Raw genomic sequence first — 27,014 nt, forward strand, 5'->3', positions numbered from 1 at the left:
TAGTTCTCCATCAATTTGATTCTAGAAAGGTTGGAGATTTAAAACTCTTCAGGCTGAATTTCATTTATTCCCTGAAGATCCATCTCAGCCTCTGTGTGTCTCTGAATTTCTGCCTGTTTTTGCATCTCAGTTTCTTTGTCCTTGACATCTCTCCACCACTGCTTTTCAGCTCTTCTCCCCAACTCCGAGTACACTTTCTTCCTTTCCCTCTCCCACTTAATTTCTTCTTTATTAAATAGCCATTGTATAAAACTGAAATTGCTATTTCTTGTTGTAGTTTTAGTCTCTAAAAGTAGAGGATTGAACAGTTTTATAATTTTTCTAAAAACACTGAATTTTCTGTATATCAGTAATTCTCAATTTAAAAAAATTACCACCATTTCCAAACTTGCTGCTTGTAAATGAAATATGGTACTCATATTGCGACCCTTACTTCTACTTGGCATCACTCTTAGCTTTAAAGGACTTTTTTTTAAAAAGTAATTCTTACATCTAGAGTACAAAAATTATATTTTGTCTTGGCAGTAAGATTTCTTAACAACTGATTTTTTCTTCCTCCTTTTGTATTTCTGCAGCATATATTCTGAAGGGAGAAAACTTACAAACTTATAAATAAATATCAATTGATTAAAATTCCAGTTTCTCAATATGTTATAGGGATAATTTAACACACTTACATAAGCATAAAACTTTCAAATTTTAGGCTAACATCGGTATTGTTTAAATAGATGCATTTTTCCTTGTGAAAGGACAGATGTACTCATGAATAAATTGCATCCACATTATATTAACACGGCTTTGTTTGCAACCCAGCCAGTTTAATAAGAACTAGACAATAGAAAACAAAACCAGAAAATGTTTTGTAGGAAGAACAGTGGCTGTTCTGAAAACTCTAGCCTTATCTCTTCCTTGCGTCCATCGGAGGCTTTAACTCACCTTTTATTGCTCTATAATTACTTTGATCTGCTGGGTTTTATAAAAATTAAACACTTTTAAATAGCCATGCCATATTCCTTTCAGTTTAATTTCAGCCTATACTGGTCAAATTCCGTCTCCTTTTTTATCACACAGTGCTTGCTATGGAACATGCTCAGATTCGACCTGGCAGAGTTAATTGCCAGCCAACGCACCTGAACCTTATCAGTGAAAGAGCCCTCTCTGGCAAAAAGAGCCCCGACTGGGTGTCTGGAACCCTGGTCAAGTTTCTATTCTGAACGACCTTGAACAAGCGCATCAGCTCTGTCCTGACTTTCCTCACCTAGTAAACAAGAATTTTGGCTTGAAGCATACAGGACTCCTTGAAGCAAAACAGTCTATTTTTCCAAGACTTTTTTTCCAAATATCTGGTATAGCACTCCAAACTGAACTGACACAACCCATACAGGTGAAAGTGGCTTTTGTAACAAGTATAACCCAGACAAGTCAACATTTACAGAAGAAACAAACAGGATCTAGCTATGGCTTTTGATACCATGAAAAATAATCAGGAAATTTCCTATGCTTGAGGACGGTAAATCAAGTTAAGGTTACAAGGCATTATGTACATAAAGTAAGAGTACAAAAGACAGATTAGCAAGCACAGATCACAGGAGACAAAATGGCATGAAATGATGTTGAGAAGAAGCATGAAATGTAGGAAGATTTAATCAGGAATGATTTCCTGGCAGTGTCTTATGTTCTGAGTGAATCATTGGAAGTAGGGTTTTTTAACTAGGAAAGTGGACTAGGAAAGGGAGGTAAAGTATTTGGGGCTCAGGAGGAATGTGTGAAGATACAGAAGCATCGGGCAAATATTTAAAAAGCTACAGTGGGATTCAATTACACATAAGGTTTTCTTCTCCTGCAGAAATATATCCTTCAGCACACGTGAAGCAAGGTAGCTATAAACGCATCTGTCTCATTTATGCTGAGATCACATCAGCAGGAGACAATAGCTGACTGCAGTGCCCCTGCTGCTTAGATTCTCAGGCTCACTACAGCTGTGGGTTTATACGCTCATGATATTAGACTTCATGATCCAACATCTCCCAGACACTCCCAGAACTTACCAGGCAGTATTAATTAGACCACATGTTGCTCTGTCCCCAGTTACTATTAACTTCATGTTACTTCTCTTAATGGTATTACCATTAAGAGGAGACCCCCTAATCAAATATCTAAGCGTGGCATCAACAAAGGTCACACTCAGCACTCAGCCAAACCCTCACCATTGATGGAATTCCTACTGCTGTTCTTGCTTGCCTCACCTCACTTTTGTGGTATCAAGAATATAAACCTTCAAGTTTTTAAGAGGTTTTCTTTTTATAATTTTATCAAATGTTTTGATTCTGCTCACTGAGTTATTAACATTCTATTTTTACTTACCATAAATAAAACATGTTCCACCTCTATAAATGATACCACTCTTGATAATACTATCAAATGAGGAAATAGATTCATCTTAGAAGACCACGAAGAATCAGATAGTTGTATCATTACAAAATACACAACAAGTCTATAACAAAATTTCACAGAAGGAAATGGCAACCCACTCCTGTATTCTTGCCTGAGGAATCCCGTGGGCAGAGGAGCCTGGTGGGCTGCAGTCCATAGTGTCGCAGAGAGTTGGACACGACTGAAGTGAGTTAGCAGCAGCATAACAAAATTTGCATTTGAGGAAGTATATTAGCAGCTATGGATGTAATAGATAGATCCTGATACATGAACTGATAGAAAAAAGCGAGGAGCCATTTCAGTCTTCTAGATATAAAATAAGGATCTACTCAGGCTGGGACGATAGCATGGAAATAAGGCATAAACCTAAGATATGTACAAATGTTAAAAGCACTTAATGATGCACTAAATTAGGGGTAGGAGAAACAAAGACATAAAGAGTTACACTAGAAGATAAGAATGAGCAAGGCTTATAAGGCAAGGGGAGGATGTTGAGGGAAGCTGGATTGGAATGGACAGGAATTCAGCATTCCTCCATTCTATCTAAAATCTGAGAACTAGGTGCCAGGCACTGTGGTAGATTTTAGCGATGTCGTAGTTGCTAAAACAAACCTTGTTCTTTCCTTCAAGGAGTTTACGTAACTATCAACATATGGTTCTAAGTAATCAGTTTTTGTTGAAAGTACTGCATTAGGGAAGTTCAAGCTATTACAGAACAGGGGACTCAAGCAGTTTGATACTTAAGGGAAGACCTGAAGGGTACATAGGACAGGAGTTGGGAAGAGCAATGCATGCAAATGAGATTCATCTTCAGTGTAGTACTTCATTTGCGGCATTCGTGAGAAATCCAGTTATTACAAACAAGTCTGTGCCAGACATTTTACAAACACTGCTTCATTCAAATCACAATTACCTGTAAGGTAATTATTATTCCATTTCTAAACCCAAAAACCTCACACATGTTAAAGAGACCATGGTGTAAAAGCAGGGAAGCACCAAAGCTGGAATTGCCCTAGCAGGGTGCCTGAAAGCGCCTGCTCTGATACGTTAGGTGTTTTTCATTCTGAAGGAATTTGTCTGCACTCACTCCCTTTGGCACTAGCTCCACTCTGAGTAAACCCATTTCTTCTTCTTTTTGTCAGTTCTTAAAATATTTAAAGACACATTTATGCTCACCAACCGAGCTTTCAGGTTGCACCATATTGTAAGGATATGTATGTTTGCATATTCTAATCATAAGAACCATTACCTTACCCACCACCTTATGGCTTATTCTTGTCAACAAGACAGTAACATCTTATTCTACTGAGACATGGCCTGACTTCTGCTATGAATCTCATATACATTTCTCAGCACTTCATCCCACTCCCTTGTATCCTCTGCACCTCCTTTCAACCCCCTTCAACCTACATTTCTTTTTTTTTTTTTTTTTAGTTGGGAGCTAATTACTTTACAATATTGTAGTAGTTTTTGCCATACATTGACATGAATCAGCCATGGGTTTACATGTGTTCCCCTTCCTGGACCCCCCTCCCGCTTCCCTCCCCATCCCATCCCTCTGGGTCATCCCATTGCCCCAGTCCTGAGCATTTGTCTCATGCATCGAACATGGAATGGTGTTCTGTTTCACATATGATAATATACATGTTTCAATGCTATTCTCCCAGAACGTCCCACCCTCACCTTCTCCCTCAGAGTCCATAAGACTGTTCTATGCATCTGTGTCTCTTATTCTGTCTCGCATATAGGGTTATCGTTACCATCTTTCAAATTCCATATATATGTATTAGTATACTGTATTGGTGTTTTTCTTTCTGGCTTACTTCACTCTGTATAATGGGCCCCAGTTTCATCCATCAATACATTTCTATCTCTTTGATTTCTCTTGTTATTTTTCACAGTCCCAGTTACTTTGACATTAGTTGTCAATAAGTGTTTGTCACCACCTCGCCCTGTCTGTTCCTTTTAGCCCTTGGCCTCAATCTTTCATCTCTATAACGTGACAGTTTTTTAATTCTCTTATTGCCTCACCAAGCTCCTCCATTTGCTATTTCTCTTATTCACCAGCTACCTTAAGTTTCCATCCCTTTCTGGGGTTAAATTCCTAGAGCTTTCTTTGCCAGAAAACATTTTTTTTTCAGTGCAATTTTAGCCACATTTCTAATTAAAACCAGCAAGTAAAAGCTTGGTTGAAAACAGGTGAGCGTGTACTAAAGAACACCTGTTTTAAGACTCAAGCCTCAAGTGGATAAAGCAACCCCTTTTTACATTTTTAAAAATATGTATATCAGACATTTTCTTTTCTTCTAAGATCTAAGGATCATTGGTTTGAAATAATAAAGCGCATAAGTGAGTATCTTTAGGGAATTTAAGGAAATTTGTCAAATGCTTCTGTGACAAGTAGATGTTTTATGGTTTCTAAACATTGATTTCAAAACCACTTTCTGCTTGCAAAGTCAGAGGTTTATTCTGTTCCACTATATATTAAATCCCATTACTGTTAATGGCAAAACATAATGAGCCTCACGATAATGTGTTTGGGAGCGGAAGGCTTTCAACTGAGAGAAGACACTGTAATTGTTCTGCTGCCTCGAAACTAGCAAAATCCCCTACATGGCTACACCAGTTCCCACATGTTATAGGCAATATCACCATAAGCAGTTTCCCTATTAATCATTAATCAATGCTGACTATATGCTGTAACTTTATAGGAAGTCAAAGTTTTTCCTAGCAGTTCTCTCTCACACAAAACACACACGCATACTTCACAGCACTTCTAAGGAGAGGGAGTTCTGACCCTAGAAAATTCTCAGAACACAGCAGTTATACCACCAAGACTATAGTTGTCAACACAAGTGAAGACCACAGGCTACAGAGAGTGTGGGCACTTGAAAACCAACTGAGAATCACTCTTGAATCTATTTCTTCTAAATTTCTCTCTCAGGGCAGTTTTGAGACTTTTTCTCTACTTGAAATTTTATCTCATATGTGTGGTATAATAAAATAGGTGGTATAATAAAATAGGCTTGAGACTCCTCTCTCTCTGGAGAGATTTCATCCCTGGAAGACCAGTGTGAGTAGAAGAGGACCATTTTGTCCCTTCTGGGTGTTCCTACCTTCTCGCATGAAGAGATGCTGCTTCTTTTTCAGAAGTAACTGAAACCCTCAAACCCTCTCCTCACTCCGCTCACTCTTGCCCTCAAAGGAGAGATTCTCTCATCAAACCCTGCACTGGGGAGAAGAATGACTGCCCACACACAGCCTTGGAGCCTTTCTAGCCTTTTGAGTTATGGATGCTCCTCCCACTCCCATTCTTCAGAATTCAGTACACCTGAGTCTACAGCGCTGTGGGACCCACTTACAGCAGCAGTAGCAGCACCTGTGAACTTGTTAGAAATGTAAACTGTCCTGCTGCTTTCCAAGTCTGCTGAATCTGTAACTCTGGAGTTAGGGCTCAGGAATCTGTGCTATCATAAGCATTATTCCATTCTTTTTTATGGCTGAGTAGTATTCCATTGTATGTATAAAATACCTTCTTTATCCCCCTTCCAGGGGATCCTTTTGCATGGTTTAAGTTTAAGAAGTACTGCTCCAAAGTAGTGCTTCTAAAATTATAACATGCAGATTCTGCGATGGAACCCAAGATTCTACATGTCCAGCAAAGTATCAGGTGACTCTAATGGTCCTTGGACATACAACTTTGGAATCACTTGGAGAGTTTAAACATCATGATGATTGAGCCCCACCCTCTAGATATTCTGATTTAATTTATATAATGGGCAGCCTGGGAATATGGGCCAATTGAAATTATAAATTCAGTTGATACCTCAGTATCTATGTCAATTTTTCACCAGTTCTAAACTCATAAAGAGAATAATGTGATTGGCACCTTAAATCCCAAGTGGGAAGTTCATTGGGAAGAAGTTAATAGCATAACCTTACTCTGCAGCAGTTCATGGAGAGAAATGCTGTTTTTCAAATTCATTTGACAATTACTGTTCTTTCCACAGAAGTATTAAGACCTAAGATTTGCAAGGTCAAGACTAGGATATGAGCTGGGGAGAAAAGAAGCAAAGAGATTTCTCAATCTGCTTTTTAAAAGGAGGAGTCACAACACTTCTCCCCAAAAAATAACCAAATGGCTTATAAACACATGTAAGATGTTCAACATCATTGGCCATCAGGAAAATACAAAATAAAAATCACTACTTTATACCCACTAGGATGACTAAAAGACAGATAACAACAAGTGTTGGTGAAGATGTGAGAAATCAGAGCCCCTCATACACTGCTGGTGAGAAGATAAAATGGTAAAGTCATTTTGGAAAATGGTCTAGCAGTTCTTCAAAAGATTAAATAGTTTCCATACAACTCTGCAATTCTACTATTAGGTATAATATGTATTTATGAGCAGTGAAAACATGCCAACTCCACTAAAACTAGCCCATGAACGTGCACAGCATCATTATTCATAATAGCCAAAGAGGGAAAACAATTCAAAGGTCCATAGCTGATGAATGTATAAGTAAAATATGGTATATCCATACATTGCAATATTATTTAGCCATAAAAAGGAATGATGGAATATGAAATGGCAACCCACTCTGGTATTCTTGTCTGGAAAATTCCATGGACAGAGGAGCTTGGCAGGCTACAGTCCATGGGATCACAAGAGCTGGACACAACTGAGCACAAAAAGGAATGAAGTACTAGTACACGCCACAACATGGATAAACCTTAAAAAATATAGTAAGAGAAACAAACCAAGTACCAAACTGCACATATTATATGATTCACTTTGTATTGAAAGTCCAGAATAGTCAAATCAATAGATATAGAAAGGGCTTCCCAAGTGACACTAGTGGTAAAGAACCTGGCTGCCAATGAAGGAGACAAGAGATGCAGGTTCGATCCCTGGGTCGGAAAGATCCCCTGGAGGAGAGCACGGCAATCCATTCCAGTATTCTTGCCTGGAGAATCCCATGGACAGAGGAGCCTACACTCCTCAGGCTACAGTCCATAGTGTTGCAAAGAGTGGTACATGACTGAAGTGACTTAGCGCGCGCGCGCGCACACACACACACACACACACACACATAAATATAGAAATGAGATTAGTGATTGCCTAGGGTTGAGGGAGTAAGGGAAAATGAATGGGTAACTGCTAAGGTATGAGATTTGCCCTGGGGGTGATGAAAACATTATAAAATTGATTGTGATAAGGGCTATATAAATCTGTATGTATGCTGAATCCATTGAATTATATACTTTAAATGATGTAAATCATATCTCAATGAAATTGTTACCAAAAAGTACTGACTAAGATCACCAATAACCCCTGCTCCCAGGTAGTATTCCAACCTCACAATTTCCTCCCAGAGTAGAAAAATATGCCATGGGAAGGCATAGGAAGGGTGTTTAAGGTTGACGTGGAAATGGGCTTTTTCAAGAGTTTCCCAGAGAAATGCTGTCAGCAAAGATTAAAAACTATTTAAACAGGAATATTGAATCAAAAGAATAACTAAAAAAAGTAGAATATTTCAAATGAAGTGGTTTACACTGTGAAGGGCTAGAGCCAGAAAGAGTTTGGGCATTTGAGGAACTAAAATTTTGTGACCCACTGAAAGAACTGGATGATACATAAGGCATGTGGGGGATGGAGTGCTAGATGAGAAAATTACCATGAAGAACCATGTGGTCCATGGTATAAATTCAAACTTATACTGCTTCTTAAGAAAAAATGGGGAGCTATTGAAGAGTTTTAATGTGAAGACAGATGGACATTAATAAGACACCTTCTCATGAACACATGTTTGAATTTGTTAGTCTTATCTAGTAGTTTTTGAGTTCTTTACATATTCTCAGAAAAAAATAATGAATCTTGCTAATGTAACACATAAATCAGAAGACATAGTTTGTCAAATTGACAAATTTGGCTACTTAAAAAATTTTTTTTTAATTTTTCTTGGCAAATATCACTTTGCTAACTGAATCAAAAGTAAAGTCAGAGAGTAATTGCCAAAACCTTAAAAAGCAAAATCAGAAGACCATTGCAACACTAAAATAAATTTGTAACTTATCTGTCAGATAAACATTAATTTCCCTAAACAATAAACAGTCCTTAAAAATTAAAAAAAAAAAGTCAACCTACTGAATGAAAATAGATTACCTTTGAATGGAAGGTTAAAAGAAAGGGAATACAAGTGACTTAAACATATAAAAGCATCAAGATATTATATTTTTTGCCTTCTTGGCGGGCAAGGCTCAGAAAGTTTGAGAACATTCTGTACTGACAAAGATATGAGTAAAAAATTATACTTACACATCCTGGTGAAAGCACAAATTGGCATAACTTCTATGAAAGGCAATTCAACAAGAGTTATCAAATCAAACACATTTTAACTTCGTTAGCTTCCGAGAATCTATCCTATAGGTAAAATAGACACTTGCCAAAGCCCTATGTCTGTGGCTTTTCATAACAGCATTGCATATAATAACATTGGGTGAAAATATCTAAATGCCCAGCATTAGGAAACTGCTCTTAAAAGTTATGCATTCATAGAGTATAATATTTTGCAGTCATAAGAGAATGAGAAGTGTGTCTTTTTCCGCTTACACTGAATGATACACAAGATACATTAGTAAGTGAGAAAAACAAAACAGTACAGTAAAATATGGATAGGATGCTACAGTGTGGACAGAACAGTGTCTGTTTGTATATGCAAGGTCTCTGGAGGGCTTCACAAGAAACTTACTGCCTGGACTGTCTGCAGCATATTCAGTCGCTGGTAGACAGGAGTGAGGAAGACTTATCATGCCCTTTCATAGTTTTGGAGTCAAGTGCCTCAAAAGTAAAGAAATTTAAATTTCAAACATGTTTAACCATTGAAAGATTTTTTTCTAAATTATTTCAGTTGATACTCTTGGGGGGAAAAAAAAAACCTGAACTTTCCTGATTCCTTGATGTTAGATAACAAAGGGCAGTTCCATGGTATTAAAATCTTGATAGTAATAAAAAGAGCTCAAAGGATATACTCATGCCCACAGAATGTTTATGAAAGCAACTAGTTCATTCATCTAAAATTCTGCAACTTCCTCTAGATTAGCACTTTTTTGGGAGGGTGGTTATTTATTCATATATTTACTTGTACAGTTTGTGGGACCTTAGTCCCCTGACCAGAGATGGAACCTGGGCCCTCAGCAGTGAAAGCGTGGACTCCTAATCACTATAACACCAGATAATCCCAGAATTTAGCACTTCTGATTATAAAACCATAACCTGTTAATCACACAAAATGGTGGAGATGGTTACAGTGGATTTTCTGTGTTCTCTGTCTGCTTAGCGCCTTTTCCACATAACTCTAACATTTGGAGAATTATCTACCTTTCTGATTCCAACTCTCCAAGGTTGAAACTAGAACTCTCACTTGCATGCCTTGCTTAAACAGTCAGAACTCTGCAACCACTCACCAGCATGCATTATCCAGCTTTGCCTGGGCATCCTGCTTGCTGGTGAGTGGGCAGCAGAGGCATTTGGGGAGAGCCATGACTGTGAGGTGGAGATATCAACAGAGGGAGCTTGAGGTCTGAGGACAACACATGCTGTGGTATACAGTGCCTGATTGCCCTGGTGGCCACCAGGTCATTTTCTCCTCAGGCTGGTGTACTGTATATTTTCAGGATTTTTTTCCTAGAAGCTTAGTTTTGAGGGCTTGAGGGAATTCCCTAGTCCTCATAATGATTGTGTAATAGTAGTAGTGTTAGTCACTCAGTTGTTTTCAACTCTGCCACCCCATGAACTGTAGCCCACCAGGCTTCTCTGTCTATGGGGCTAGGAGACCAGAAGGAGGAATTCTCATTCACATGCTGAATCTCAGGAGGAGGTACAGAAGGTACGTGAATCTCTCATTCAAGTACCACTCAAGAACAATACATATCCCAACAGGAAGAGATGTACCTTGCATCTCCAGCAGGAAGTAACATACTTTACTACCTTCAGCAGGAGGAATAAAACATTTCTCCTTGCCTGGAAACAGCTCAACCAATCAGAGACTGTCACAACTCAGCCAATGAAAATTAACCATACTGTGAACTCCTAGTTTCCTCCAGTGGCCATTTTGTTTATAACATCCCCTCCCAACTTCTCCTTCTCTAAAAAAGTTTCTTCTCTTTCCTTTTATCAGACTTAAATGTGGTTTGCCACATGCTCCATCCCAAATTTACAATTCTTTACTGTTTCTTAACCCATTTTGCGAATAAAATAACTACCTGTGTTCTTGTTTTAGGTTAACAGTGTATACAATCTTGTTCAAATCATACAATATCCCAAGGTAAGAACTCATTTTACATATGCTGAAACAGCTATCAGAGAGGTTAATTATCTTGCTTAAGATCATAGCTAGTTCTGAACCAGATAATCTAATCCTCGTCTTAACTGCTATATTTCATTGCCTGTGTGTGTGTGTGTGTGTGTGTGTGTGTGTGTGTGTGTGTGTGTGTGTAAGAGAGAAAGTGAGAGAGAGTGTGTACTCAGTCATGTCCAACTCTTTGCTACCCCATGGACTGTAGCCAGCCAAGCTCCTCTGTCCACGAAATTTCCCAGGCAAGAATACTGGAGCCCCGTTGCCATTTCCTACTCCAGGAGATCTTCCCCACCCAGAGATCAAACCCTGTCTCTTGCCTCCCCTGTATTGGCAGGAAGATTCTTTACCACTGTGCCACATAGTATGTTTCTCTTACCTATCAGAGTTAAAAAATAAACTCTAAAACACAGAGAACATTGAAGTTGTTTACCTGTCTACTAGTAATAATTATTCAAGAATGAAAACTCTATTGTTAAAAAAAGAAAAGAAAACTGTATTGTTTCTGACCTAAAGAAAGGTCTAGGTAAGAACAGTAATGCATAGAACTATTACAAAAGACTAAACAAATACCTTGAAGTCATCCTAAGATTCTTAACATCATTACTATCCTTAGAACATACCCAAAAAGTTTCAGAGGCAAGCTAATATTAACCCTACTATAAAGCAGTCTACGTTTCCTGTAAAGCACTTGTTCTCCGTCTTTTAATTCATTGTATAATGTCTAGATATTTCTCTTCCCATATTTGAATCAGTGTTGCTTTTTCAATTTATAAATCCCTTTATTTATTCCAAATATTTCAAGATTTTTTTAAAGAAGATTTTGAGATATGCAAGGATTCAAGCTAAGGATGCATTCAAGGCCAAAAGGTAGTCAACTTATAAAGAGGAAGGAATTCATCAAGAGTTTGCTAGTCATTCTCACATATTGCCAATGGAGCACTGTGTATTCTTCAGCAGATACCGGGAACCTAATTACTTTCCATGGTGACAGGAAAACACACAAGAATAATTAATGCATGGTCTGTATCTTCACAAAACTGCAACCTAATAGAAAAGATGGAATAATGATAAAAAAAATAACTATAGTTCAAGTTGAAAATAAATGTCATGAAAAGGAAATATTATACAGAACTTGACGTGCAAATTTTCTAGGGAGAGCATTTAGGTATAAGAGGTAACATGAAGAAAAACTCAAGGGGTGAAAGCCTTGGTGTCTGTGTACAACATAGAAAAGTATGATTTCACTGTTAGGTAGTATTATTAAGAGTAGAGTGTGGGATTAGACTGGAAATAGAGTTTGATTTGGAAAACTTTCAGTGCTGACTCACAAGTCAGAATTTAATTCTAGAGGCCATGATCATCTACACTGGGTTCTGATACACTGAGTTCTGACAAACTAGGATCGGATAGACTGAGTTCTGACTGTGTTTTGGCCATAACAGGTGCTCAATCAGTGACACCTACTTCATCATTATTTATTATGACATATCTTTCACATTAGTAGAATTAGTGAGTTGGGCAAAAGAAACGGCCCATTAGTAAATGGATACTAATGGATTAAATTTTAATCCTTGTTTTACATTTATTCTGCATGGCATTTAGAGTTTTGAGAAATATGTGACACGCTAATGCTTCCCAAAATATTCACTTGATAGGTAACAAAGTTAAATGAGTTCTCATACTGGAAATAAAGAATTGGCTATCCTAAGTGCATACATACATAAACATAAATCTGAGTTTTCTTTTTCATTTCTGTGCCCAGCATGAAGCTGTTAGAATAAAGCTGTTTTATACATCATTAAATAATAATATTTATCCTGCAGAGTTAAACCATATTAATTGCATTTCTCATTTTTCTTTTGAAAGCAAGTTGAAAACATGCAAAAATTTTAATCATTTTAAAGTTGATGATGAAAATGTCCAAAATTTAATTTTTCTACTCAAGTCATATTAAGCATCTATAGTCATTGTCTGAATAGTAAAGTTTTAGACAAATGTAACTTTAATTCCTCCTTAGCTTACTTTGGGGAACTCCTAGTTCCCTACTATTTGGATCAAGATGTTTCTATTTACCATTTAAGTTGACTGAGATGAGTTTTACGACATCTTTTTTTTTCTAATATGTGTTTCCTCAGTTCAGTTCAATCGCTCAGTCATGTCCAACTCTTTGCAACCCCATGGACAGCAGCATGCCAGGCCTTGCTGTCCATCACCAATTCCCAGAGCTTGCCCAAACTCATGTCCATCGAGTCCATCATGCTATCCAACCATCTCATCCTCTGTTGTCCCCTTCTCCTCCTGCCTTCAATCTTGCCCAGCAGCAGGGTCTTTTCCAATGAGTCAGTTCTTCGCATCAGGTGGCCAAAGTATTGGAGCTTCAGTTTCAGCATCAGTGCATCCAATGAATATTCAAGACTGACTTCCCTTAGGATTGACTGGTTGGATCTCCTTGCAGTCCAAGGGACACTCAAGAGCCTTCTGCAACATGACAGTTCAAAAGCATCAGTTCTTCAGCGCTCAGCTTTCTTTATGGTCCAACTCTCACATCCATACATGACTACTGGAAAAATAATAGCTTTGACAAGACAGACCTTTGTCGGCAAAGTAATGTCTCTGCTTTTTAATATGCTATCTAGATTTTTTATAGCTTTTCTTCCAAGGAGCAAGCATCTTTTAATTTCATGGCTGCAGTCACCATCTGCAGTGATTTTGGAGCCCAAGAAAATAAAGTCTGTCACCGTTTCCCCCTCTTGATGAAAGTGAAAGAGGAGAGTGAAAAAGTTAGCTTAAAACTCAATATTCAAAAAACTAAGATCATGGCATCTAGTCCCATCACTTATTGGCAAATAAATGAGAAAGAATGAAAACATGTATCTCCTACCTGATGCCTGTCCTTGAGAGGATCACTTTCCAGGTGAGAAAGTATGCCTGGAAAATTGTTAATACTTTGTCATTTAAGAAAACAGGAGACATACATTATTGTACTTTCATCTATTAAAATATTTCTCTTGAGTACAACACTAGGCTTAAGATTGTCATGATATACCATGTACAAAAATGTTAAAGCCCAAACTCAATTATGGAAGAAGATGACTGATTCTGTAATTAGCAGGGCAGAGCTGCAGGCCTCTTCATAAGTCAAACATGGTGCTCTCTATCATCCTGTTCTAGCTATTAGTGGATCTGTGCTAATGACAACCTATACATTATGAGCTTAGAAGCTGAGAGTAGTCAAACACAGTGTTTTTATGAAACAGTTGGTTGTATTCCCTTGAATCTGGAGACAGGTTGGCCTAGGAGTCAGCAGAACTGAGTTTTGTCCCAATTTAACTACCAACAAATGTGTGGAACATCTTCTCTAATCTGGTTCTCATCTGTGAAATAGCATTGATTCCAAAGGAAGACAATTTCTGGCCATAATGTTATAATAAGAAAAAGCACTTATATGATATATTTCCATGTGTGCTAAGTCGCTGCAGTAATGCCCAATTCTTTGAGATCACCAGGCTCCTCTGTCCATGGGATTACCCCAGGCAAGAATACTAGAGTAGGTTGCCAGGCAAGAATACTAGAGTAGGTTGCCATGCCCTAATCCAGGGGATCTTCCCGACCCAGGGATCCAACCCACGTTTCTTACATCTCCTGCATTGACAGACAGGTTCTTTACCACTAGTGCCACCTGGGAAGCCCTATACTTCCATATGCATTGCCTAAAATAATATGAAACTGTGAGAAGGTACGTGATGAATACGAAAGGCAAGAGGCTCACAGTAAATGCCAAAATTTCAAAAGAAAACTCCAAGGTATTTCCCAAGCAGCCTGTCAAGGCCTTACTAAATTAATAAGACCCAGAGTCTGGTCCCCATATTTACAGGCTTCAAACTCTCATTTACTGACAGGATTGCCACTATCATCAATTACTTTTCAAAGAAAAAAATCTTTGGCTGAACAAGTTACAGTTTTGTCCATGATCTAAATGGAAATGGGTAAAAAAAAATTTTTTTTAAAGACAAAGACTGCTATTGATAATAATGAGCAGAGCAATGCAAATTTGGCAGGACAAATCAAATTTGGTTGTAAAATAAAAACATTTTACAAGCCTGGTTAGAGGTTTCAGTTGTTTGTGTATGCAATGTCACTCTCATTAGCAAAGGTTATCTTGCAGCTCCAGTCTGTAGTTTCTTATTAATAAAATGGAAAGTGAATATACATATTAAATTAAATGTTTCACCTCTTCAGGACCATATCTGACAACTCTGTTTATCCATGCATTCACTCAGTTCAACAGTCATTTATTAAGCCTTGCTGTATAGAAGGCAGATTCATTTTGGGTAGCATAAAAGAAGTCAATACTTTCACAAGCAGATTCATATTTTTATTGAATCATAAAAATGTAGATTACAGAGAAGATATATAATAGCACTGATATCTTTGGCTGAAGCAAAATGTCTCCATTCAAAACTGGGTTATGTCCTGTATGTTATACTCTTTCTAGATGCTGCAATTCACTGTCTGCACTGAAGAGCCAGGGTGGGGAGTGGGCTTCCCAGAGGCCCCCTTCAGCTGTCCCCACCCTGCTGTTTCAGAAAGAACCACCTTTGCCAGTTACCAAAAGCTTACATTTCAGCTGCTGCTGGAAGGATTTTTGTTCTGAATATTATATTCAGGTTTTGAATCAAAGGTTATGTGGGAAAATAGCCAACAGTAAACCATTCTCCTAAACGAAGCTATAGAATGAGTAACTGCAACTGCCGCTAGGTTGCAAGTTGTCATTGTTGTTGAGTTGCTAAGTCGCATCTGACTCTTTGTGACCCCCACGGACTATAGCCTGCCAGGCTCCTCTGTCCATGGGATTTCCCAGAAGAGAATACTGGAAGGGGTTGCCAATTCCTTCTCCAGTGGATCTTCCTGACCCGGGGATCAAACCTGAGTCTCCGCACTGCATGTGGATTCTTTACCTGTGAGCCACTGGGGAATAGTCAACCATTCTCCTAAAATAATCTATGGAGTGAGTAACTACATAGTTGATTTTAAGAGTTACATACCTCTTTAGCTCCACCTATTTGTATTCTACCAGTTGTTCAGGGTCAAACTTACATGCCTCTTCTTCTACATAGATTTCCTTGTTCCCTTCAACTACAATTATATTCATCGTTTTTCAACAGTCCTCATTCTGAGGTGGGTTAGGTTAAAAACATTTTTTTATAAAAGATAGAGTGATAAAATATAGTTTCATTCCTAATGTTTTTATTTTATTTTTAAAGTTACAATATGTCTTACACAACCTTAATAGGAATCTCTGGAAAAAAATAAAAATAAGATCAAAGTACAATAGTATAAAAAGTATAATAAGGAGACCTTTTAAATCTTTTTTTAAAAAGGAGAAATTGCCAAAACACATAAAAGAACAGAAACCATGCAACAAAACCATAGAGATAAAGTTAAGTACATCTGTTAATAGCAGCAAATATAAATGGCTTAAAGACCTCTGTATATTTTTTTAATGGCTTTCAGATTAGTTTACAAAAAACAAGTGCCGATTGTATAACTTAGAAAACACACAGCTAAAACAAAAGAATGCAGAAAGAGGATGGTAAGAAAAGGGTTACCAGCAGACCTGTAACTCAGTCCCTCCTTCTTCAAGGACACCAGAGGCCCTTTGACCTCAGCTAGAACTCCTCATCACACAAAGGGAATTTAATAGCCATAAAAATATTTTTTTTAATGAAGCTTTTTTTGTGGTTTCCATATACTTGTCTAAAGAATCCTTCCACCAAAATATATCTGCTCTGACTGGATTTTTTGATAATAAATAGGCATGAATTTTAAATTGATTATCTCAACTTTCCTGCTGGAGAGTTGCAGTTAGTCACATAGCATTCCTAGTTACATGACTAAGAGATCTCCAAACTGAGCAGCTTCCCAGCACAGAATGACACCTGGAACTCTGAACCCAAATAATCCCAGGTCTTTGTCTAGCTAGGAGCATATGACTGAGTCAGGCACTCCAGGACAACAGTTTCATGATGGGCATGGCTCCTTTCTCAAGTCCTTTGCACAGTCCTAGTACAACTTTGTGCCAGATAAGACAATTTTGTTGGAGTCTGCTGGACACTTGAGGCCTCTGTGATAGCACAGAGGATAGTGTGAAGCAGGGCCATGATTTGTTATAAAACCAATAAGAAAACACACAAATAATATTGCCATAATGTGGAATGATTATTTTTTTGAAAAGGTAGACTTTGAGACAAAGATACTAAGTAGAATCCCCCCCGAAAGATAGCAAAGAAAGATGCAAACTAATATCCTTTATATATTGGATGTGGACTCAAAAGTCTTTAAGCAAGTATATACATATTGATACATAAAAGGATTCTATGCCATAATCAAGTGAGATATATTCTAGGAATGCAAGAATGATTTAAACATCCAAAAATCAAACAATGCAATATACCATATCAACAGAATAAAGAACAAAAATCACAATATATGGTTAAAAAATGAAAGATCTCTCAAACAACAAGGATTAGAAGGGAACTTTATAATCCTCAAAAAAAATTCTACAAAAACTTGCAGCTAACATATACTTAATGATGAAAGACTAAATGTTTTTTTTCCTAAAATCAGGGACAACACAATGATGTCAACTTTCACCATTTCTATTCAGTATTGTATTGGAGTTTCTGGTCAGTGCAATAAGAAAAGAAAAATAAATTTAAAAAACATCAGATTGCAAGGGAAGAAGTAAAACTGGGCATATTCACAAATGAGCTGATTGTCTATGTAGATATCCTAAGGAATTTACAGGAAGAAAGAGCTACTAGAAATAATAGAAAATTTAGCAAGTTCACAGAATACGAGATTAAAATGTTAATTTTGTTTCTAATACTGGAAACAAAAATGAAATTAAGGGACAATTCCATTCACAATACTATCAAACAGATTTAAATATTTAGGAATACATTTAACAAAAGAAGTACAAGACTTGTAACCAAAAACTAAAAAGCACTGCAGAGATAAATTAAACATCCAAGTAAATTCAGTTCAGTCACTCAGTCATGTCTGACTCTGTGACCCTGTGGACTGCAGCATGCCAGGCCTCCCTGTCCATCACCAACTCCCAGAGTTTACCCAAACTCATGGCCATTGAGTCCATCATGCCATCAAACCATCTCATCCCCTGTCATCCCCCTCTCCTCCTGCCTTCAATCTTGCCCAGCAGCAGAGTCTTTTCCATTGAGTCAGTTCTTTGCATCACGTGGCCAAAGTATTGGAGTTTCAGCTTCAGCATCAGTCCTTCCAATGAATATTCAGGATTGATTTCCTGTAGAATGCACTGGTTGGATCTTCTTGCTGCCCAAAGGGACTCTCAAGAGTCTTCTCCAACACCACAGTTCAAAAGCATCAATTCTTCGGCACTCAGCTTTCTTTATAGTACAACTCTCACATCCATATATGACTGCTAGAAAAACCATAGCTTTGACTAGACGGACCTTTGTCTGCAAAGTAATGTCTCTGCCTTTTAATATGCTGTCTAGGTTGGTCATAGCTTTTCTTCCAAGGAGCAAGTATCTTTTAATTTCATGGCTGCAGTCACCATCTGCAGTGATTTTGGAGCCCAAAAACTAAAGTCTGTCACTGTTTCCATTGTTTCCCGATCTATTTGCCATAAAGTGATTGGACCAGATGCCATGATTTTAGTTTTTTGAATGTTGAGTTTTAAGCCAGCTTTTTCACTCTCTTCTTTCACCTTCATTGACAGGCTCTTTAGTTCTTCTTCACTTTCTACCGTAAGTGTGGTGTCATCTGCATATCTGAGGTTATTGATATCCAAGTAAAGAGATATTTTTATCCAAGTAAATATACAAGTAAAGAGAGAGACAAATCACATTCGTGGATTGTTAACAAGGCAATTTATCTCAAATTCAACACATCAGATCAACATAAAAATCAAAATCCCAGCCGCTACTTTTGTAAAACTTGACAATCCAAACTTAAAACTGATATAGAAATGTAAAGGGCCTGGAATAGCCAAAACAATTTTGAAAAAGAATAAATGAATTAGGTTTACATTTTCTGACCTCAACACTTACTGTGAAGTTACAGTAAGCAAGACAGTGTGGCACTGACATAAGCATAAGCACATAAATCAATGGAACACAGATAAACTCCTAAATTTATGATCAATTAATTTTTGACAAAAATGCCAGGCAATTCAATGGGGAAAGAATAGTCTTTACAATAATATTGAAGGACAATGCCTAGATATTTAAGCCCTGAAAAAACTAATATTAAAAGCTTCCCTCCACCTTGTACCATACATAAAAATTAACTGAAAATGGGTCATCAGCTAAATGTAAATCTGTAACACTTCTACAAGAGAGCATAAGAGAAAATGTTTGGAATGTTAGGTTAGGCAAAGATTTCTTAATACGACAGAACAGAATCCATTTTAAAAACTGATAAATTGGACTTCATCAAAATTAAAAATTTTGAAAAAATATGAGCTAAATTGTACCATCATGATAATTTATATTGAATTGTTTGTTATATTAACTAACACTTATAGCACTAAACAACATAACCTTGAAGAATTCCTTAAGTTGTACTGATTGTGGCTTCCTGGTGGACAAAATGCTTTCAAGGGATAGGTATTTATTTGCTCTGTATATTTCAAAAATATATATCTTGTTTAGTACTATAAAACTCATATGCTGTTTGTGGCAAATTGGATCACTGGTCTCTGTTCTTTAATTTCTTTGCAATGGACTCCTGGGAGACAAAAGACTTTTTCCTGCCCCTTGACTTTGGGTTTCTTCATTGTGACTTGTGTAGGGGAATGGGATGTTAGTGGATATGATGCAAAGATTTGAAATGTGCTTATGTAATTAATTTTGCCCCCCTTGAACTCCTGCCTTTTACCATGAAAAGAACATAGTTTGGATAGCTTCTTGTCCAAGAAGGAGAAGGGATATGTAGACCTAACTCATACCTTTGAAACACAACTGAATTTAGCCTTTATCCATAAAACCCACCCAACTACAGCATACTTGCATGAGCAAAAAAGAAATGCTTATTGTTAATTCCCAAAACAAATATTTTTAAAATTTTGTTCTTCAAAAGAAGAGCAAAGAAGAAATGAAAATAAAAAAACAAGTCACAATCTAGGAGAAATTATTAATATTTGCAGATCTTATATCATCATATATCTGATAAAGGACTTGTAAGTTCCAGAATATACAGGGAACCTTTACAAATCAATAATAAGAAAACTTCCAGTTTAAAAATGGGCAAAAATCTGAGTAAATATTCACCAAAGAGGATATACAAATATCTAATAAGCACAAGAAAAGATGTTTAATATTATTAGTCATTAGGGAAATGCAAATTAAAACTTTAATGAGATATTACCACATTCTCATTGGAGTGACCATAATTCTAAAGACTGATAACACTAGTATGGATAAGGATTCAAAACTATGAACCTTCATATTTTTCTGCTATGAATTCTAAATGATAATCAACTTTGAAAACCAATTTAGCAGTTTCTTAGAAGATTAAACAGATACCTGCCATGCAACACTGCAATTCTACTCCTAAGTATCTACCCAAGGGAAACAATTTAGGTCCACAAAAATAAGTAAATACATGTACACACCCACACATACATACTGTCACACACAAATGTTCATAACAACATTATTCAAAAAGAGAGCCCAAATGGGAAATTTAATAGAGTAACTGGTAAATGGATAAGCAAAATACGGTATATCCATAATATGAGCTATTACCAGTATAAAGAAATAAACTCTTTATACATGCTACAACAAGAATAAATCTCAGAAACACTGTACCAACTGAGAGAAGCCAGATGCAAAAAAAAAAAAAACAAACTACATATTGCATGACTTCATTCATTTGAAATTTCTACTTAAGGCAAACCTATAGAGATAGAATGCAGATTGGTGGTTACCTAAAGCTACAGTTCATGAGGTCACAAAGAATCGGACATGACTGAACATGCATGTACCTACGCAACGTTGTAGAGGGGGACGGGGATTGACTACAGACTAGCAGGAGAGAAGTTTTAAGTTGATGGAAATATGCTCTGAAACACTGTGTTGTGAATTTGTTCTTATTTTACTACTGAGTAAAACAAGATCATGTGTCATGAAATAATAATATAGCATTCCATTTAATGAGCTCTGCACATACATCTCAGAGCTGGTGCTATGATTCTACTTGTTATTGTTATTGCTACTATTAGACCATAGAAAGTTTATGGTCATGAGACTACGTAGCCGTAAAAAGAACTTGATGCTTCCATCCAAGGTCATCCTAAGCCCATGGCAGCTCTCAAAAGACAAGTCTTTTACTTAAGTTGAGAAATTTGTATCTTTTCTCATTATATACAAAATATTTGGCCTTAAAATAACTGTTTCAAAGAATGAATGTACTCTGTGAGTGATAGCATTTCTTGACAACTGCTAACACTTTCTACTTTCAGTGCATTTTCACATATAATCTTTGTCAATGCAGAAGAAATGGAAGGCATTTTGTCTCCAATTTACATGATGGAAATGGAGCTTGGGGATTTTTAAATGAACTCCTAAATTCACAGGGATATTATGAAGGGGGAGCTAGCACACGACCCCGAGTCTTTCTGTTCCCAGATGACTGTTTCCCCCACTGCAGTGCCTTTCATCCTAAATTAGTTCTTTCCCCTGTAGGCACAAAATAATGTTTAAAATATACAATCTGTTTAAAATATATTCAAAGAAATTGGGTAACAATAATTAAAAATCCTGTCTTACATTGGAATAGTACCATCTACTTATTTTTTCAGTTTTATTGAGGTGTGATTGAAAAAACTTAAAATGAAACATGATGACTTGATACATGTCTAAATGAGTTCTTATAACTTTTTATACTATGCTCTATGATCTGAGTCACTGGAAGAATTTGTTTTGCTAGAAGTTAGAAATAAGTGCATAAAACTTTTGCTTTAAAAAACAAATCCAACTAAACAAAAAGCCTTCTAAATATAAAAAATAGAAATGAATAAAGGCTGCATAGTAATTTAATAATTTTAATACTATCATATGTTCATAATCCAAATAAATGTAGTGTGATTTAAAATAAATAAAATCACATAAACAAGGAAAAATTTAAATATTACCGCAAAATTCTACTAATTAGCTAATTTATTTTTCTCTAAGTACCTGAGTCATCAAAGGGAGTTTATATTCCGGGAATATCTATCAAATTTCTCTTTAATCTCAATAATTAAATATCATGAAAGCAAATGTGTATTAATATATAAATATACATTGAAGAACATTTTATTTAGTTGATACATATACATAATTTTTCATTTATATACTTACACGTATGCATGTGCCTTCTGAGGTAAAATAACAATTTTTTAAGTTGTGTCATGGATTTTCATATATATACTTAGGAAATATAAAAAATTTGTGAAGTCAAAATTCCAGTTAAATTATGAATACTAAATCACTCAAGTAACTAATTCTTGAAGAAAATAATATTGAGCTTTAGTTGACAGTCTCTTATTCATATCATACTCTTTTCTAAATCAAGACTAGGTAGGTAAAATTTGAATTAAGAAAATGTTTCTGATTCCTCCTACTCTCAGAACTTTTCTCCTTTCTCACTTCATCCCATAATATTTGGGGGTGGGGGTGGGGATGTCCAGACTAATCTGTTCCAAAAGGATGCTACTTGGCTGAAACATTCAGAAAGGGATCAGATGTACATATTCCTGCCAAGGTGTTAACATCCTACTGGAGATCAAAATCCAACTCTCTGAATGTCACCTGATGGCTTACAGGTATGATGAAAAAGCAATGGAAAGGGCTTTAGATAGAGATAACTAACAGATATGTGTAACACTCCCTGTCTTCTCTGATAACCAACCCATATTATTCTTATCACTTTAATTAATAAATATTTATTGACAATAATGAAGATCAATGTCATACATTAAAGGCCACTATGTTGAAAGAATCTAAATACATCTCTGTTCCTTAAGATTTGAAAACAAGTTGACAACGAGTCTGATAAGACTATATTTCATTTGAGAAAAACTAAACAGAAATTCTATATCAGCTCTCTTATGCTCAGTCCATTGCAAAAGAATTCCAAAAAGAGAGAAAAGAGCCAGATCTTTAAATATTAATATTTGTAAGGTAAAATGGTTAATCCTGCTAATAACTTAAACCTATGGTAAACTTCTGAGATTTTTAGGTATTAAATGAATATATGCATAATTAATTAGATATAATCAGAGATGGACAGCCCCACTTAAGCAAACCATCAGCATCATTATATGAACAGAGAGAAGATATGATAGCTTAAGCAGTGACATTATTTTCAAATCACTTAAGCCAAATAACTCTGAATCCAAAAGCTTTGATCATGTATAATCCTGCTAAAAGACTGACTTGTAACTAGCCTGTGATACATTATGTTCAAAGCTGCAGCACTAGAGCATAACAGAATCTTATTTTCCATTAATTCTTTTTTTTTTGAAAATGCAAACACTCCATATGTTTAATAGCCCAAGAAAAGAATGTTCTCCCTTTTTGGAATTTCCCATTACTGAGCATTTTATTTAAAAAAAAAAAAAAAAAAAAAAAAAAAAAACGTACAAAGAAAACAGTGATTCAAAGCCATTTTTGAAAATTGACTTAACCTATGTTGCTTCCCTGATAGCTCAGTTGGTAAAGAATCCACCTGCAATGCAGGAGACCTGGGTTCAATCCCTGGGTGGGAAGATCCCCTAGAGAAGGGAAAGGCTACCCACTCCAGTATTCTGGCCTGGAGAATTCCATGGACTGTATAGTCCTTGAGGTCACACACTTAACCTATGTTAATAATAGTAACCTGTCAAATAATATTAGTCCAATTGTGTATTTTAGCAAAAAAAAAAAAATCAACAACATACGCTGTGTTTACAGTGACTTTTGAATTCGTTTAATGTGGTACTTCCTCCACAAGACTGGATTCAGAGGCAAGATACAAAAGAAAGAGCTCTAGCAGAAGCAAAATTAGAGTATGTGGGAAGATCTGTCACTAATATAAGGACCCGCCAATGAAGAAAATTTTACTGGCAGTAGACCCCTTTATAAATATTAATCTAAGATTAGAGACAAACAAGATACCTGGGGCCATAAAACTGCCTCACATTCTAGAGCTGTATTGTCCAAAGTGGTAGCCACTTGCCACATGTGACTCTTCAAATTTAAATTTTTTAATTAATTAAAATTAAATAAAATTTTAAATACTATTCATCATTTACACTAGTCATGTTTCAACCCAAAATTCATCTGTGATCATAGAGCTAGACAGCAGAAAAAGAACTTTCCCATCATCACAAAAATTTCTGTTGGATAGCACTGCTCTAGAACGAACGCCATATGGGCAGGGACCATAAATGTTTGAACCACTAATTTAAGTGCCTAGCACAGTACCTGGAACATAGGAGATACTCAATAAACAGTGATCTACTTAATTAACAACCAAATGAACGGCCATCATTTTTTTTTTATGGTAGCTCCACTCTTCTACATAGAACCAGACAAGGTCAACCACTAATCAGATGATTCAGAGTCTTAAAGAGGACCTACTCCATCTAAATTCCCACTTTCAACACTAAAATGACTGAAACTGGAAGGTGATTTGTGAAAAGGTCAGATAAATGAATTTCAGCATGTCATATTTAAGCCATTTTTGGTAAATGATATTGTTTACCTATTTTGTTTATTCTGGACATCAGAATCTTTACTGAAAAATCGGGTGGTATACTTATAACTACAAATTTTAATCATTAGAATACCCAAAGTGGTCCTCTAACTCATATCTTTATAAAACCAACAACAACTAAAGTTATAAATTACTGAACTCACATGAGAACAATAAGGAGCTTTCTACAATATATATTAATTTTAGAGTGTACATAATATATTGGATTCTGATAAAAATTTCTAATTCTCCTCCTGAGGAAATTCTGAAACTCTTCAAGTGGTTAAGGTAACTATTCCTGTTTGGGGAAAAGTTTTCAATTAGTTTAATCACGCCTCAGATACACCTCATTGTCTACAATACTGCCACTGTGCAAAGCTACTATTCCTGTTTTGGTTTGCTCTGGATTTCTCATCTGGTGTGTTCCATATTCTTGTGTTCTTCTATATGACTCACAGGGATGAAGATATTCATGTACTTGAAACAAAATTACTAGTACTACTTGAAGACTTTCTCAGCTTTTGCCAGCAATTGCTCCAACTTGATTTTAAATATCTAATATTTTTCAACAGATTCTCATGAAAAAATTTTCCTCCATATACTCTGAAAACTATCTGCCATGTTTTGATTGGATCTCATTTTTTTGGACTGAACACTCTATGCAATCGAAGTTGTCTTTTCTGTTCCCTGCCCTGCTCTGGATTGACAGAAACGGGTGTGTGCTGTTGCTGACTGAGGTCCATTCCAGAGAAACATGGAAGATAGCATGGTATTTCCTTCCTAACACCTTTCCCAGAGCTAACCCACCCACATCATGGACCACTTGAGTAGCGTACCAGAGGCAAGGAGAGGCAGGGGGGAGGCAGGGTTTGGGCAGCTGGTAGACAGTTGGAGAGACAGGGAATTTACTGAAAAAATATCATTCAGCAGCTGTTGTCATACAACAGTTTGCCCAGAATCAGCTGCACTCCCTTGTTTACTCTAACACTATTCATTACAGCCAAGATACAGAAACAACCTAAGGGTCCATTTACAGATAAATAGATAAGGAAGATATGGTGTGCATATGTATCCGTGTGTGTGTGTGTGTGTGTGTGTGTGTGTACAAACACACAATTGAATATTACTCAGCCATGAGGAAAAAAGGAAATTTGTGACAACATAGATAGAACTTGAGGGCATTATGCTAAGTGAGCCATAAAACAGAAAAAGACAAATATACTACATGGTATCATTTATGTGTGGAATTTTTTTAAAAAGTCAGACTTACAGAGACAAAGAATAGAAAAGTGGTTGCCAGGGGCTACAGGGTGGGAGAAATAAGGAGGAGAGATTGGTAAAAGGGTACAGGCTTTCAGTTGCACATTGAATAAGGTCTCAGGATCTAATATAAATCATGGTGACTATTGTTGACAGCACTGTATTGTATAATTGAAATTTGCTAAGAAAGTAGAACTTAACTCTTCTCACACATACACACACACACACACAAATATAAGTATGTAAGGTAATGGGTGTGTAAGTTAATGGTACAAGTACTAGAGAAAAGAGACTGAAATCTAGGGATAGAAAGAATATAAGAAAATCAATCACCAAAAGCATAAATCTTATTGTGGTGCCCAGCAAGTACCGAAATGCAGTAGAATTATATAGTGGGAAGAATTTACTGGATTGCTTGATATATTTTTCCACTAAGGAATCAGCAAATAGTATTGACTAGGATACTGATTACATGTGGTTATAAGTACAGGTTGAGAGTTACATTCTTCAGTGGTGGGAAGTGGCAGCTTATCCTCTTAGTTGGCTAACTCCAAGTAGAAATCATTAAAGCAACCTTATCTCCCTCAGGGATCTCCACCCTCTGCCTCAGTCAGTGCACTTCAGTTTTTACAGCATCATTTGTTTCTCTGGCATCTCAATTTTCCTCTCCATAGACCCATGAGATTTAATCACACATGCAGCAAAAACCTTACATTCTATTTCCTCTTTTTCAAGGGCTGCAATTTTGCATCTGTGCTGCCTGCCCACACCACCACAGATTTAATTTAACTTGTCTAACTCATCAAAATTTCAGACATATCCGTGCCTTCTGTCTCGAAGATCTTCACACTTCCTTCTCTCTTCCCAACAGCCAAAGTTCACCATGGACCTGGTTCTCCAGCCACACAGCACTGTCCATTTTATCCTGGGCATTTTCTCATCATTTCTCTTTGTTTGGAAAATGTTGTTTCTCTACGTGTTTCCAATTGTTGTCCCCTGTTACATTTATAGCCTCATTTAATGGAGATTAAAACAACAAAAGCAAAATGCTGCTGAAATCAACAACCTGAATTAACGAAAACTCCCCAGTAGAACAGATGGCTGTCCCAGCTCTAATTTTAGTAAATATCATAATTCAAAGATTCTCTTCTGCCTATAAGAAAGAAGGTTGTATTTCAGTTGGGTCCAAATGGA

General features: G+C 36.5%; 1 long non-coding RNA gene and 1 pseudogene across 1 annotated transcript in view; both read right to left on the reverse strand.

Moving 5' to 3' along the window:
* LOC145542346 (uncharacterized) overlaps nucleotides 1-27,014 on the reverse strand; it is a 281,064-nt gene that overhangs the window by 54,518 nt on the left and 199,532 nt on the right. The gene's annotated exons all lie outside the window — the stretch shown is intronic.
* On the reverse strand, nucleotides 24,810-24,940 carry LOC145544089 (U4 spliceosomal RNA; annotated as a pseudogene).

Source organism: Giraffa tippelskirchi, chromosome 3 (assembly GCF_054371585.1).
Source record: "Giraffa tippelskirchi isolate mGirTip1 chromosome 3, T2T-mGirTip1v1.2.pri, whole genome shotgun sequence".
NCBI classification, from domain to species: Eukaryota; Metazoa; Chordata; class Mammalia; order Artiodactyla; family Giraffidae; genus Giraffa; species Giraffa tippelskirchi.